Genomic DNA, 13,104 nt, shown 5'->3' on the forward strand with positions numbered 1-13,104 from the left:
GTGAAGACGGAGACAAAAAGAAGGCCATGTGACAAAAGAGGCAGAGATTGAAGTGCTGCAGTAAAAACTGTGAGTCAAGAAATGACAGGGATTTCCAGGAACACACCTGAAGCTAGAAGAAGCAAGAAAGGATTCTCTCTTTGAGTTCCAGAGGGCACATGCCCTGCTGACACACTGATTTTGGAATTTTGTTCTCTAGAACTATGAGACAACACATTTCTGTCATTTTAAGCCAACCAGTTTGTGACACTTTGTTGTATACAGCAGTACTAGGAAAATAAGATACTGATGGAGTTGAGTAGATGAATTAGCCTTCCTAGAAGCTGCTTACTCCAAACTTCCAATAATGCAAGATATGTTAAAACTCAGTTGAGCCAGGGTTTTCTCTCCCTTGCAGCCAAAACAATCTTCCTTCAATTCCCACCCCCGATAAAAGCCTCAGGTTTTCTCCTTGCAATGGGCACTGGTGTCACTCCACGCACGAGGAGCTTTTCCAAAAGGTCTCTGGTAGGAGACTTCCGGGAAGTTGGCCAAATAGAGTAGCTCGAGACTGGCCCTGATGCACGGTAAAGTTAGAGAAGGGACAGGAGGGTGACTGAGGTGGCAATTCAGGAGGTGGCTGACCTGGGAGAGCCTTCTGCATCATATAGGGCAGCCTTAGTTGCAGAGACTGAGGAACTGAGAAGCAGAAAGCTGGAGCCTGGCACAGAAGCGCAGAGCCCGTGCGAGTGCACGGATGGGAGCCGGAGACTAGGAAGTAAGCCCAGCCATGTTCCTTAGGCACGCTACCCTCACCAGCACAGCCCCCTCACCAGCAACTCACCTCACACCCCACGCACCTGAACCCTGTCACCCACTCCCATTCCCTGCACTCCAGTCGTCCCCACTCCACCAACCCCCAGTGCACATACCTGCCCCACACTCCCACCCCAAGTGCAGCCCAACCTACCTCTCCTGCACCCCTTTTGAGCACTACCTCCCCCTCCCTGTTCCCTGCAGGCTATAGCCAGCACATAAAGGCTGCAGGCACTAATCTCCATACCCAGGCTACCCCTGCCCTCCTGCCCCCCTGCCCATAGTGTCACACAGCCTCACCCCACCTCCCCTGACCTTTTCACATCAGTTTATGGCACTCCTAGGCCCACGCAGGGGGCATGGGCCCCAATCATGTCATTCAGCTCTGGGAACCTCAGTTTATAGAACCACACATGTGCACAGCCCTCAGTCACACTTCCCAGCTCTGAGAAAGTGCTGACCTGTGCAACTGGGTCACGTCAGCCCCTAGTCTATGGAGACATAACGCCAACCTGCTCTCACAGCTCTATTAATGCACACAAAGGACCCTGTGCCTTAGACCAGTGCACACCAATGTTACACCCCCCATAGCTACATCCTCCTTGGCCACTGGGTACCCACATTCACAAGCATCAGTGTAACATCCCCAACCTGTGCCTAAACCTGTCTGAAACAAATCACCTCACTGAATGCCCCATCCTGTACCCTGCTCCCTACTTTACAACCGTCCTGCAAACACAAGGCCTTAGACTACTGAAAGAAATCAAATCCGAAAGTAAATCAGTCAAGATATTTACATGCGATGAAGACAGCAGAAGATCATTAAGTGTATCACAATGCAGACAGATCTAGCCCTGCCTAACGACCAGATTAAAACACTGGAGGAGACACAGATATTGGAACAACTAATCAAAGATGTTCATACAACTCTACTTGATAAATGGGATAGAAAATGACATAAAGGAGATCAAGAAGACAGTAGAGGGCGGGCCACAGTGGCTCAGCAGGCAGAGTTCTCGCCTGCCATGCCAGAGACCTGGGTTCCATTCCGGTGCCTGCCCATGCAAAAAAAAAAAAAAAAAGATAGTAGAAGAGCGTAAAGAGGAATTTGAAAGAATAAATAGAAAAACAGCAGATATCACAGAGATTAAAGACTCTGTTGGTCAAATAAAAAACATACTAGAGGGGTGCATACATGGTTCAGTGGTAGAATGCTCGCCTTTCATGTGGGAGACCCAACTTTGATTACCAGACCATGCACCTCCCCCCAAAAAAAGAAAGGAAAAACATACTAGAGACACACAATAGCAGAGTTGAAGAGACAGAAGTAGAATAAGTGATATAGAGGATAGGATAACTGACTTTGAAGATTCAAAACAGTAAATGGCAAAAAAGATGAAAAAATTTGAATTGGATCTCAAGGAAGTGATAGACAAAGCAAAGTGAACAAATACAAGAATCACTGGTGTCCCAGAAGGAGAAAAGAAGAGTAAAGCGCTAGGAAGAGTAGTTCAGGATATAATGGGGGGAAACTTCCCAACCCTCATAAAGGATAAAAATCAAAGAAGCCCAACGAACTCCAAACAGAATAAATTCAAATAGGCCTTCCCCAAGACACATACTAATCAGCCTGTGAAATGTTGAAAAGAAGCGGAAAATCCTAAAAGCAGCAAGAGAAAAACAATCTACTATATACAAGGGAAACCAAAAAAGACTGAGTTCAGATTACTTAACCAACACCCTGGAGGCAAGAAAGAAGTAGTATGATATATTCAAGATCCTGAAAGAGAAACACTTCCCAGCCAAGAATTATATACCCAAAAGGTCTCTGGTCAGTTTCGAGAACCTTAGTAACTGATCTCTCGTGCTTGGTTTTCTCACCAGAGAAAATGGAAGGTGAACACTCCAACAATCAAGAGCATTTAAAAGTAAACAATAGAATTTAGTATTATCAGGATAGTTTCCATATTATAGTCCAAGGAAAAAGACTATCATTAGGGTATCATAATCAAGCACATATATGAATAGGATGAAAGTAACAAAATTCCAAACTCAAACTGGCTACACTATAATGCCTGCTCTTTACTTCTTATCTCTCAGCTCCAAGCCTGCTCTTCTGGACTGTGCTCTGTGATGCTGGGGGCTGGTTCTCTGCAAGCCACATTTTATGATCTCTTGTGCCCACTGTCTCCCTGTGAGGATCTGCCAATAGGAAGCACTGAAGGGAGATTGGGGGGGAGGAAAGACTAGAAGAGCTTCACTTCTATCTTCCAATCATTCCTGGCACCATCTCTTAAGCAGGAGCAGGCAACAGTCTTCACCACCACCTTCTTTTGGCATCTCCAGTGTACCCCCACAATGTCCCTGCAAAGGTCCCAGCAGCAAGGGCAAACCATCTGCACCTGCTTCCTTGCCCACTGGGACACACACCTTGGTGGCAGAGCACCCCCTTTCTCACTACTCTGAGCATCCATCAAATCTTGCCCCCCTTCAGTGGTCGAAGCACTTCAGGGGTCTGAACACAAGCTATGCATTTTCCTTCCAGGGACCCAGCACCAGTCCTGCAAGACCCCCTTTCAAGGTCCTAGGTTCTAGTAACCACCCTCTTCCCATTTTTCTGCTGGCCCTAAAAGTTATTAATCTCTGGGTTATGTCAGCATCTCCCTTTTGATCATTTATAACATAAGAAATCCTTCTATCAATTCCCCTGCCTGAAAGATACAGCATGGTTTCTCATTTTAAGACTTCCCCTCAGATGATAGAATCAATGTATTGGCTCATGAAATCCAAGAGTCCAGATCAAGTGCAGTCAGCAAGCACAATTTGTTCCAGAGGATCCAAATATTAGCAGGCCCCACTCTGTTTGCCAACAGATGCACAGCAATGACCTCTTCTGTATGTGGGTTATTGTTCAGGCCAGCTATGTTCCAGGTAATGAAAATGACCACAGCCACTCCGTTCCTCCCAATCACAAGCCACACATCTTCTGAGGAAGAGAGAGAATACCTCTGTATCAGACTTCCAAGCAAGAGCCCTGGACTTCACTTTACTTGGACTGGGTTAGGCCATTTACCCAATGTTCACCCCTTCACTGTGGTCAAAATCATGCTCGTCCCTAAGGCCAGGGGTGGAGTTAACATCCCTTGAGCCAATATGTCCACAGATGGAAATCAGGGTGTCCTGTGTGCTGATTTGAAACTGTTAAATATCTTGCAAAAGACCGTGTCCTTTAATTCATTCCTGCGAGTGCAGACTTGGTGTGAGTGGTACCTTTTGGTTTGGTTATTTCACTTTGGTTTTAGTCTATTCAATTAGATGTGACTTCCCTCAGTCAACATTGGTCTTCATTCTTTTATTGGAGTCCTTTTTGAGAGGATAAAGGACAGAAAAAAACAAGTGAGGTTAGAGAGAAAAGCCCCGGAGAAGCAAATAAGGACAGACAGAAGCTGAAATAGCCACTGAAGTCAGAACAAAACCCAGAGGAGAAGGACCAACAGACACATGACTTCCTATGGGACAGAGGTGTCCCAGATGCTAGCAGCCTTTCTTCAGAGAAGGTAACTCCTGTTAACGCTTTAATTTGGACATTTTCATGGCCTTAGATTTATAACTTGTAAACTAATGAATCCCCATTGTTAAAAGCCAGTCCATTTCCATTTCTGGTGCATTGCATTTTGGCAACTTTAGGAAACCAAAACACCTGGGAAAGTAAATACCAACGCTGGAGAGATCAACACTTGTCTGTGACACTTCATCCAGATATTCCAGGGAAGTCCCAATCTCCTATTGCTGTGGTTTCTGTGTTTTGTATTTTTTAAAATTTTTTTTTATTTTTTAACTTTTTTTATTAATTAAAAAAATTAACAAACAAAACATTAAGATATCATTCCAGTCTACATATACAATCAGTAATTCTTAATATCATCACATAGTTGCATATTCATCATTTCTTAGAACATTTGCATCGATTTAGAAAAAGAAATAAAAAGACAACAGAAAAAGAAATAATATGATAACAGAGAAAAAAAAAGATTATACATACCATACCTCTTACCCCTCGCTTTCATTTACCACTAGCATTTCAAACTAAATTTATTTTAACATTTGTTCCCCCTATTATTTATTTTTATTCCATATGTTCTACTCTTCTGTTGATATAGTAGCTAAAAGGAACATCAGACATAAAGTTTTCACATTCACAGAGTCTCATTGTGAAAGCTATATCATTGTTCAATCATCATCAAGAAACATGGCTACTGGTACACAGCTCTACATTTTCAGGCAGTTCCCTCCAGCCTCTCTGCTACATCTTGAACAACAAGGTGATATCTACTTAATGCATAAGAATAACCTCCAGGATAACCTCTCAACTCTGTTTGGAATCTCTCAGCCATTGACACTTTGTCTCATTTCACTCTCCCCCTTTTCTCTCAATCCCTTGATGTTAATTCTCAGCTCATTCTAGGGTTTTTCTCAGTCCCTTGATGCTGAGTCTCAGCTCATTCCAGGATCTCTGTCCCACGTTGCCAGGAAGGTCCACACCCCTGGGAGTCATGTCCCACGCAGAGAGGGGGAGGGTGGTGAGACTGCTCGTCATGTTGGCTGGAGAGAGAGGCCACATCTGAGCAACAAAAGAGGCTCTCTTGGGAGTGACTCTTAGGCCTAAATTTTAAGTAGACTTGACCTATCCTCTGTGGTGTTTTGTATTTTTAAATACAGTGCTTTTAAGAAATCTATAACCAAATGTGATTGATTTCTATTCCTTTTTCACCTATATTTACAACTGAAAAATAACCATTGGGTCAACTCTGTGTTGCCATTTATGTTTCACAGACAGTGTTTTTCAGAGTTGTGAGGATAGCACAAACCAAGGAATTCAGAGTCTCAGATAAGTTGTCTCCTTTCCTTTGTGGTCAGAAAAGGGATAGGGAAGATGCTGACAATCACAACTACCAGGTAATAGTTTTCTATTTTTACCTTAAATTAATTCACAGTTGTTAGAAGCATAACCAGAGAGAGCTCATTTCTGTCTCATCTATCAATGAGCTCGTCCTGGACACTCGGAGTTTTAAAGACAGTAGATGAACCTGCTCCCATCCAGCACACTTTAAAAAATCACCTAATGCTTTTTCCACCGCCGATTCTTCCTTAAGAACCAGGTTGCTGTGTAAGATAAGCCAGTATTGTTGTTTTCTTTTACCTCCCCTTCTCTCTCCCTCCCTCTATTTTGGCAGACAAAAGAATTAAGGCCCTGGCAGATTAATTGGTCTGCCCAAGGTCATGTAGAACAAGGTCAAGGCACAAACTAAGTTAGAACAAGAAAAGTTATTAGCACCTTGGCCATGTCCCCCAGCAAGGCCATCAATTTTCCCAATAGCTTCATTCTCTTGGGAGACCCCAGAAGCTTTGGCTATCTTTTCAAGGGCAGCATTTTATCTTGAAAAATATATATTTTTAATCTCATTATTATCGTCTTCCTGAATTCATTCTATCAGGGAATAACATTAACTAATACTGGAGTGGTCCTCATCATGTATACAGTTCCCTAAGCTCTTTACAGTTTATTTAATCCTCACAACAGTCCTATGAAGAAGATGCTATCATTCTCATCACCCACATTGCACAGATGAGGAAAATGAGGCACAGAAAGTTGAGCAATTGGCCCACAATCACACAGCCAGCAAGGGTAAGCTCTGGGGCATACCTAGGTAAACCAACAAGCCTTGCCAGAGCAAGCTTAAAGTGAGCCGAGAGAGAATGGAAGCAGGAAGTGGAGAGAGGCACAGAGAAGAAAGTGAGGGCAAAGTCAGGCTCATTTCATTCTTATGCTTATTGTTCCATAAGTACATTTTCCACCCTAAAGTTAGGCTCTAATATTTTCATTCCTTACAGTCAAAGTTCTAGACTAATTCTAGCCACTACTGAAGCACTGTTTTGGTTCCTAGAAATGTTGTAGCAAAGCTCCAAAGACAGGTGACTCAAAACAAGAGAAATTTATTGTCTCATGAATTTGAATGCTAGAAATCCAAAATCAAGGTGTCTCACAGCCAGATTTCCTTCAAAGTCCGAAGTCTGTAGGGAAGAATCTATTCCATGCCTCTCCTGGCTTCTGGTGGTGGCTTGCCAGCAACCGTGGTATTCTCTGCCTTTTTTTTATCACATGGCATTCTCTCCTCTGTGACCAAATCTCCTCTCCTTATAAGGACACCAGTCACATTGGTTTAGGGCACATCCTAGTCCAGTTTGGCCTCATTTTAGCTAATCACATGCGCAAAGGCCCTATTTCCAAATAAGGTCACATTCGAGGGATGGAAGATTGGGACGTGAACATGTCTTTTGGGGAAGACACAATTCGGTCCATAATGGGCACCTTAGGAGGTACATGACAGCAGGGAAGGTTGCTAAGGCAGCTTTTCCTTCATCTCAGGAGAAGAGGACAACGTCAAGTTAAAAAGAAAAATCACTGAGTGTATAGCCTTCAGACACTGATAACCAGTCAGCCGTAGCTTCTAAGCTATATGAAATGAATCCTTTTATAGTCACAACTCTAGTGAACCCACTGCAAGTGCAGTTGTGTTGAAGTGTTTGGGAGGGATACAGCTGCAGGATCTCAGGCAGAACCATTCACCATACATCAAAGGTTGATCTGACTCATCTGTAAGGACTTAAGGAAAATTAATCTTTTCTCCTTTCTGGATCAAACTTACTCTCAGGGAAGATGCTGAAACTCAGAATGCCTCCCTATGCACTCTGGTTAATACCCATTATTTTTTATTTTTTATTTTTTTTTATTAATTAACGGAAAAAAAGAAATTAACCCAACATTTAGAAATCATACCATTCTACATATGCAATCAGTAATTCTTAACATCATCACATAGATGCATGATCATCGTTTCCTAGTACATCTGCATCGGTTTAGAAGAACTAGCAACACAACAGAAAAAGATATAGAATGTTAATATAGAGAAAAAAAATAAAAGTAATAATAATAGTAAAAAAAAAACAAAAAAAAACCTATAGCTCAGATGCAGCTTCATTCAGTGTTTTAACATGATTACTTTACAATTAGGTATTATTGTGCTGTCCATTTTTGAGTTTTTGTATCTAGTCCTGTTGCACAGTCTGTGTTTAATACCCATTAACTGAGCTCCTGCTGCATACCTGGCACCGTACTGGGTAGTGGAACTTCTAATATGCAAGTAACATAGTCCCTGGCCTGAAGGAATCCCTGTCGCAGGAGACAAATGCATGCTGATTGGTTATATCACAGGTGATAAGAGCTGTCATAGAACACAGACTTAAAATTTGGGGGGGCATGCATGTCTATCATTAAAATTTTGAGAATATAAGCTAGTTTATAAATACCGCACACACCCCTGATTGTCCTTCTTATTCCCTGGAATGAATCCCCGAACCTGTTAAAAAAGGTGTTCTCAGAGCCCCCACCTCCTTAGGTTGTATCTTCCAGAGGGAGGCTGGGTCTTTAACAAGGCTTCTACTGTCCTGGGGTTGTCCACAACCAACACTGGGCTCCTCTCTGATGTCATAAGCAAGCAGGCTTGCTCTCAGGGCCTCACTCTTAAAAAAAAATATTTTAATTGAGATATCTTCACGCACCATACACACCATCCAAAGTATACAATCAGTGGTTCACAATATCATCACATAGTTGTGTATTCATCACCATAATCATTTTTAGAACATTTACACCACCCCAGAAAAAGAAGTAAAGAGAAAAAATACATCCCATATCCCTTACCCCTCCCTCTCATTGACCACTAGTATTGCAATTTACCCAAATTTTTTAGCCCTTACACCCCATTATTTATTTATTTATTTATTTATTATTATTATTTTTTTTTTTACTAACTCATCTGTCCATAGCCTGGATAAAGGGAGCTTCAGCCACAAGGTTTTCACAATTGCACAGTCACATTGTAAAAGCTATATAGTTAAACAGTTTTCTTCAAGAATCAAGGTTGTTGGAATACAGTTCAACAGCTTCAGGTACTTTCCTCCAGCCACTCCAATACACCATAAACTAAAAAGGGCTATCATATAATGTGTAAGAATAACCTCCAGAATAAACTCTTCACTCTGTTTATAATCTCTCAGCCATTGAAACTTTCCTTTGTCCCATTTCTCTCTCTCCACTTTTCTGGTCCAGAAGGCTTTCTCAGTCCCACGATGCTGGGTCCCAGCTCATCCCCGGGAAATATGTCCCACATTGCCTGGGTTAGGGCTTCACTTTTGCTCTAGAGGAAACTAGGCAAGTTTTACCATCTGCCCCTCTTTCTTTCTTCTCATTTTGTCACACACAGACACACACACACAAACACACACCCATTTGTTCTACTAGTCCCTGGTGTCGTGGGGCCAATCCTTGCCCTTGAAAAGCCTTCCCCCATCTCTCTGCTGGTGGACCCCTCTCTGCATCCTGCAGCGTCTCACCCCAAATGCTAGCTCTTTTTGAAGATTTCCATGGGATCCCCTTTACCATTCTTAAAACACAGCTCCCTTCAAGAGATTTTCCAATTTTATAATAAAAGATGGACAATTTTAAGAAACATTTTAATTCTTGGACAGTAAAGGAAGTCACTGAATAAACTAAACGGCACATTTGTAAAAAAGCACTGAGGAACATTTACAATAATTTCCCAAACATGAAATGAGGGGTTAAAAAAAAATCACAATTTAAAAGTATTCCTGAGAAAAACAAGTCTAAATGCTCAGGGTGCTCATTTTCCAGAATCATGTTTCTCTTCATTCTGAATACTGGAACACTCTGCGTTGATCCTTGTGATGATTCTGTAGCTTTTCTCAGCCTGGTTTTGGAAGAGATGTTTGCCTTTGTCTTGATCTCAGCTTTTGTCTGCTGTGAAGAGTTAATGAGAGAGGCAGAGTGAAGACCTAGAAAGAACTTTGGTGTCAGCTCTGGGTCCAGGTCTCTGCTCTTTCACCCACCTGTATGTGCCTTTGACTCAGGCTGGGTTCCCCCAGATACAGACCCTGCGATAAGAGATATGACCGCACATAGTTCATCTTGGCAGTGATTTTAGGGCATACCACATGGGAAGAGGAGGTGCAAGATAGGGAAGGGAAGTAAGCTAGCACAGGATGATTCAAAGAGCAGGTGACCACAGTGGACAACTGTCTTAGCTTGCCAGGGCTGATATAACAAAATGTCACAAACTATTCGGCTTAAAGAATAAGCATTTGTTGCCTCACAGTCTGGAGGCTAGAAATCCAAAATCAGGCCATGTCTTCTCCAAAGGCTGTTATGTACTGATGGTGGCTTGCTGACACTCAATCGCTGCCTCCATCCCATGACGTTCCATCTCTTTCTGTCTCCTTCTGTGGTTCATACTTCTAAATTCAAATTTCCTTTGTTTTTAAGGACTCTAGACATACTAGCTTAACACCCTCGCTGATTCAGTTTGGCCTCATTTTACTAGGGGTAAGGACTTGAACGTGTCTTGATGGGAAACAGGCTTCAATCTACTCCAATCATTGAAGATTAATCCCAGTGGGGGATCCCAGTATGGTCAAGAGATGTCCTAGACAAGAAGTGAGGAACCCAGGATACTGAGCCAACAACTCCCTCTACTCACAGGTACAGGGCTGCTTCCAGGGACATTAATTTCTTGGCACTCCTCGCCTGTCCCTTGCATAGGCCAAGCTAGCTCCTGGTGATAAAGCCTTCAGGAAGGGATCCCCGCCCCCCCCGCCAGTGTCTACAGCAAGAAACCATCAGGAGTGGAGAGTGCCCGGGGATAAGGGAGGGGCACTGACTGTGACTTCTCCAAACCATAAAAGAAGAAACACTAGGATGCCAACTTCAGGGTATGTTTGGAAAATTCAATGAGGTAATAACATATGAAACCAATTTGTAAATTTTAAAAGTATCACAGACAAATATTCCATTTGATACTGTCTTAATTTCCTGGGGCTGCTGTAACAAAGTCCCACAAACTGAGTGGCTTAAAAAACAGAGATTTATTGTCTCATGATTCTGGAGGCTGGAAGTCCAAAACCAGTGTTGGCAGGTCCGTGCATCCTCTTAAACCTGCAGGGGAGAATGTGTTCTGAGCCTCTCTCCTAGCTTCTGACAGTGCCCTGCCAGCAATCTATGGCATTCTCTGCCTCAGTTATCACATGGTGTCCTCCCCTCTGTCTGTCCGTGTCCAAGTTTCCTTTTCTCATAAGGGCACTAGTCAAAATGGATGATAGGCCCACGCTGTATAAACTCATTTTCACTTGCTTAATTCCAGCTCTAAAACACTAATTCCAAATAAGGACACTCTCCGGTCTGGGAATTAGGACATCAATATATATACATTTGGGGGACACAATCCAATCTGTAGCAGATACTATTGATGATGATGATGATGGTGATGGTAACAAATAAACACAAACCAGTATCTGGACTGATAATACTTGCTCTGCCTTGCTCACTGAATCTTTGACCAGTAGATTTGGGTTCCACCAGTAGATTTTAAGTCTTGACTTGTTAACTTTTCAAAGTGGCTGGAAGTGACCTTACCTTCATTTGCTGGACTGTCTCTCAGAGTGAAAAATGAAACCCTGTTCAGGACTCCATCTTGCTCCAGCCCCAAGATCTAACATTTTTCAGTAAATACACTGCAGTGTCTCTTATTTTGTTTCTACCATTTTTTTAAATTCAATTTTTAATGCAATTTTATTAAGATATATTAAATTCCACTTTTAGAATGTTATATTTTCACGTAGATTGAGGTTTTCAGTAGAACCACCCCTGCCCTCGATTCACTCAGTTTCTTTTGTTCCACAGGTCACTATTATCATTAGTTTCTTGTATAATTTTCCAGGGTATAATTTTCCAGGGTATGTTTTATATTTATTTATATTTTTAAAATATGGATTCTTATTTTATCTATTTTTTTAAAAACAAAAGTTTCAAACAACACACACTGTGCTTCATTTAGCTTTTCCTCTCAGCTATAGGTCCCTTGGTGTACATAGTTTTCTTTTTATAGTGCTATAATATTCCATGCAACTTCTTTTCTAAAAATATTTTTTTGAGATATCTTCATGCACCATAGTCTATCCAAAGTATATAATCAATGGTTCCCAATATTATCACATAGTTGTGTATTCATCATCATGATCATTTTTAGGACATTTGCATCACTCCAGAAAAAGATATAAAAAGACAAAAGAAAAAAAAATCTACCTAATACACCATACATCCCACAGCCCTTATCCCTCCTTCTCATTGACCACTATTAGAATTCCATAAAGCTTTTATTAAAAAGTATTTTTATTGACAAATCACACATATGGTCCATATATGGTATGCAATCAAAGCCTCACAATATCATCACTTAGTTGTGTATTCATCATTCATGATCATTTTTAGAACACTTGGGATAAAACTCATACATCCCCATACCCCTTACCCCTCCCTCTCATTGCCCACTAGTATTCCATACAGCTTCTTGTTGCAGAAAATACCAGTCACTAGCATTCAGTGAGTCTCAATCATGGACCAGGCACTCTGCTAAGTGTTTAGCACCCATGATCTTATTTAACCCTCACATAGCCCCCAGGAGGTAAATAGGGATTATTATGGCTATCCTTGCTTTACTGTAAGGAACTGAGGCTCATCCAGAGATTAAGCACCTAGCTTGAAACCTCACAGCAGGTAAGGGGCAGGCCACCTCGGATGTGAGCCTGGGCCAGCCTGATGCTCAGGGTGTCTCCTAAACACCCACTGCACCACCTGCCTCGGGAGGAGACAGTAAGGCAGTGAGCTGTGCAATGTGTGTCGTGGTCCTTGGCAAAGGCTTCTCCACCACTTGGTTATTTCTTTGGCAATCATGCCATATTGCCTTTCATATGCTTTATTTTATTTGAGTGTCTATTTAAATGATTTCCTGCATTTTGCCTTTAAAAGATCCCATTTGGGGCACAACTGATTAGCAGGAAGATGTTGCCTTTTTGTAGGGATTGGCCAGAGAATTTGCAGGAGCTGCTGGTGGAGAGTGGGGGACCAGCTGTCCTCAGTGAGCTGAGGAAGTGGTGGAGCCAAACACTGGGGCTGGAGCAGGAGTCGTGGTGAAGCCAGGGAAGGGTCCAGGGCCCTGGGCCAGCGGTGCAGGTTCAAGGGTGGATGCTGGGAAAAGAGACAATCTGTAACATGTGAGACCTGGAAAGCTCCTCTGGAATCATCTGGTCTGAGTCCACTTTTTTTGGGTGGGGAAACTGAGACCCAGAGCAAAGTAGCGGGGTTGGTGGTGCTCCCGTGACCAGAAGGGGTGGAAAATA

At 42.4% G+C, this 13,104-nt stretch overlaps 1 long non-coding RNA gene across 2 annotated transcripts in view; it reads right to left on the minus strand.

The window, feature by feature from the left end:
* Positions 1-13,104, minus strand: part of LOC143663528 (uncharacterized) — a 45,325-nt gene that overhangs the window by 20,911 nt on the left and 11,310 nt on the right. The window contains exon 4 of one of the 2 annotated variants that reach the window (XR_013165991.1): positions 9,405-9,673. The exons of the other annotated variant lie outside the window; for it this stretch is intronic. This is a non-coding gene — a long non-coding RNA (uncharacterized LOC143663528). Of the gene's footprint in view, positions 1-9,404; positions 9,674-13,104 lie in introns of those variants that run through there. 2 annotated transcript variants of the gene reach the window in all.

This window comes from Tamandua tetradactyla, chromosome 19 (genome assembly GCF_023851605.1).
Source record: "Tamandua tetradactyla isolate mTamTet1 chromosome 19, mTamTet1.pri, whole genome shotgun sequence".
Lineage (NCBI taxonomy): Eukaryota > Metazoa > Chordata > Mammalia > Pilosa > Myrmecophagidae > Tamandua > Tamandua tetradactyla.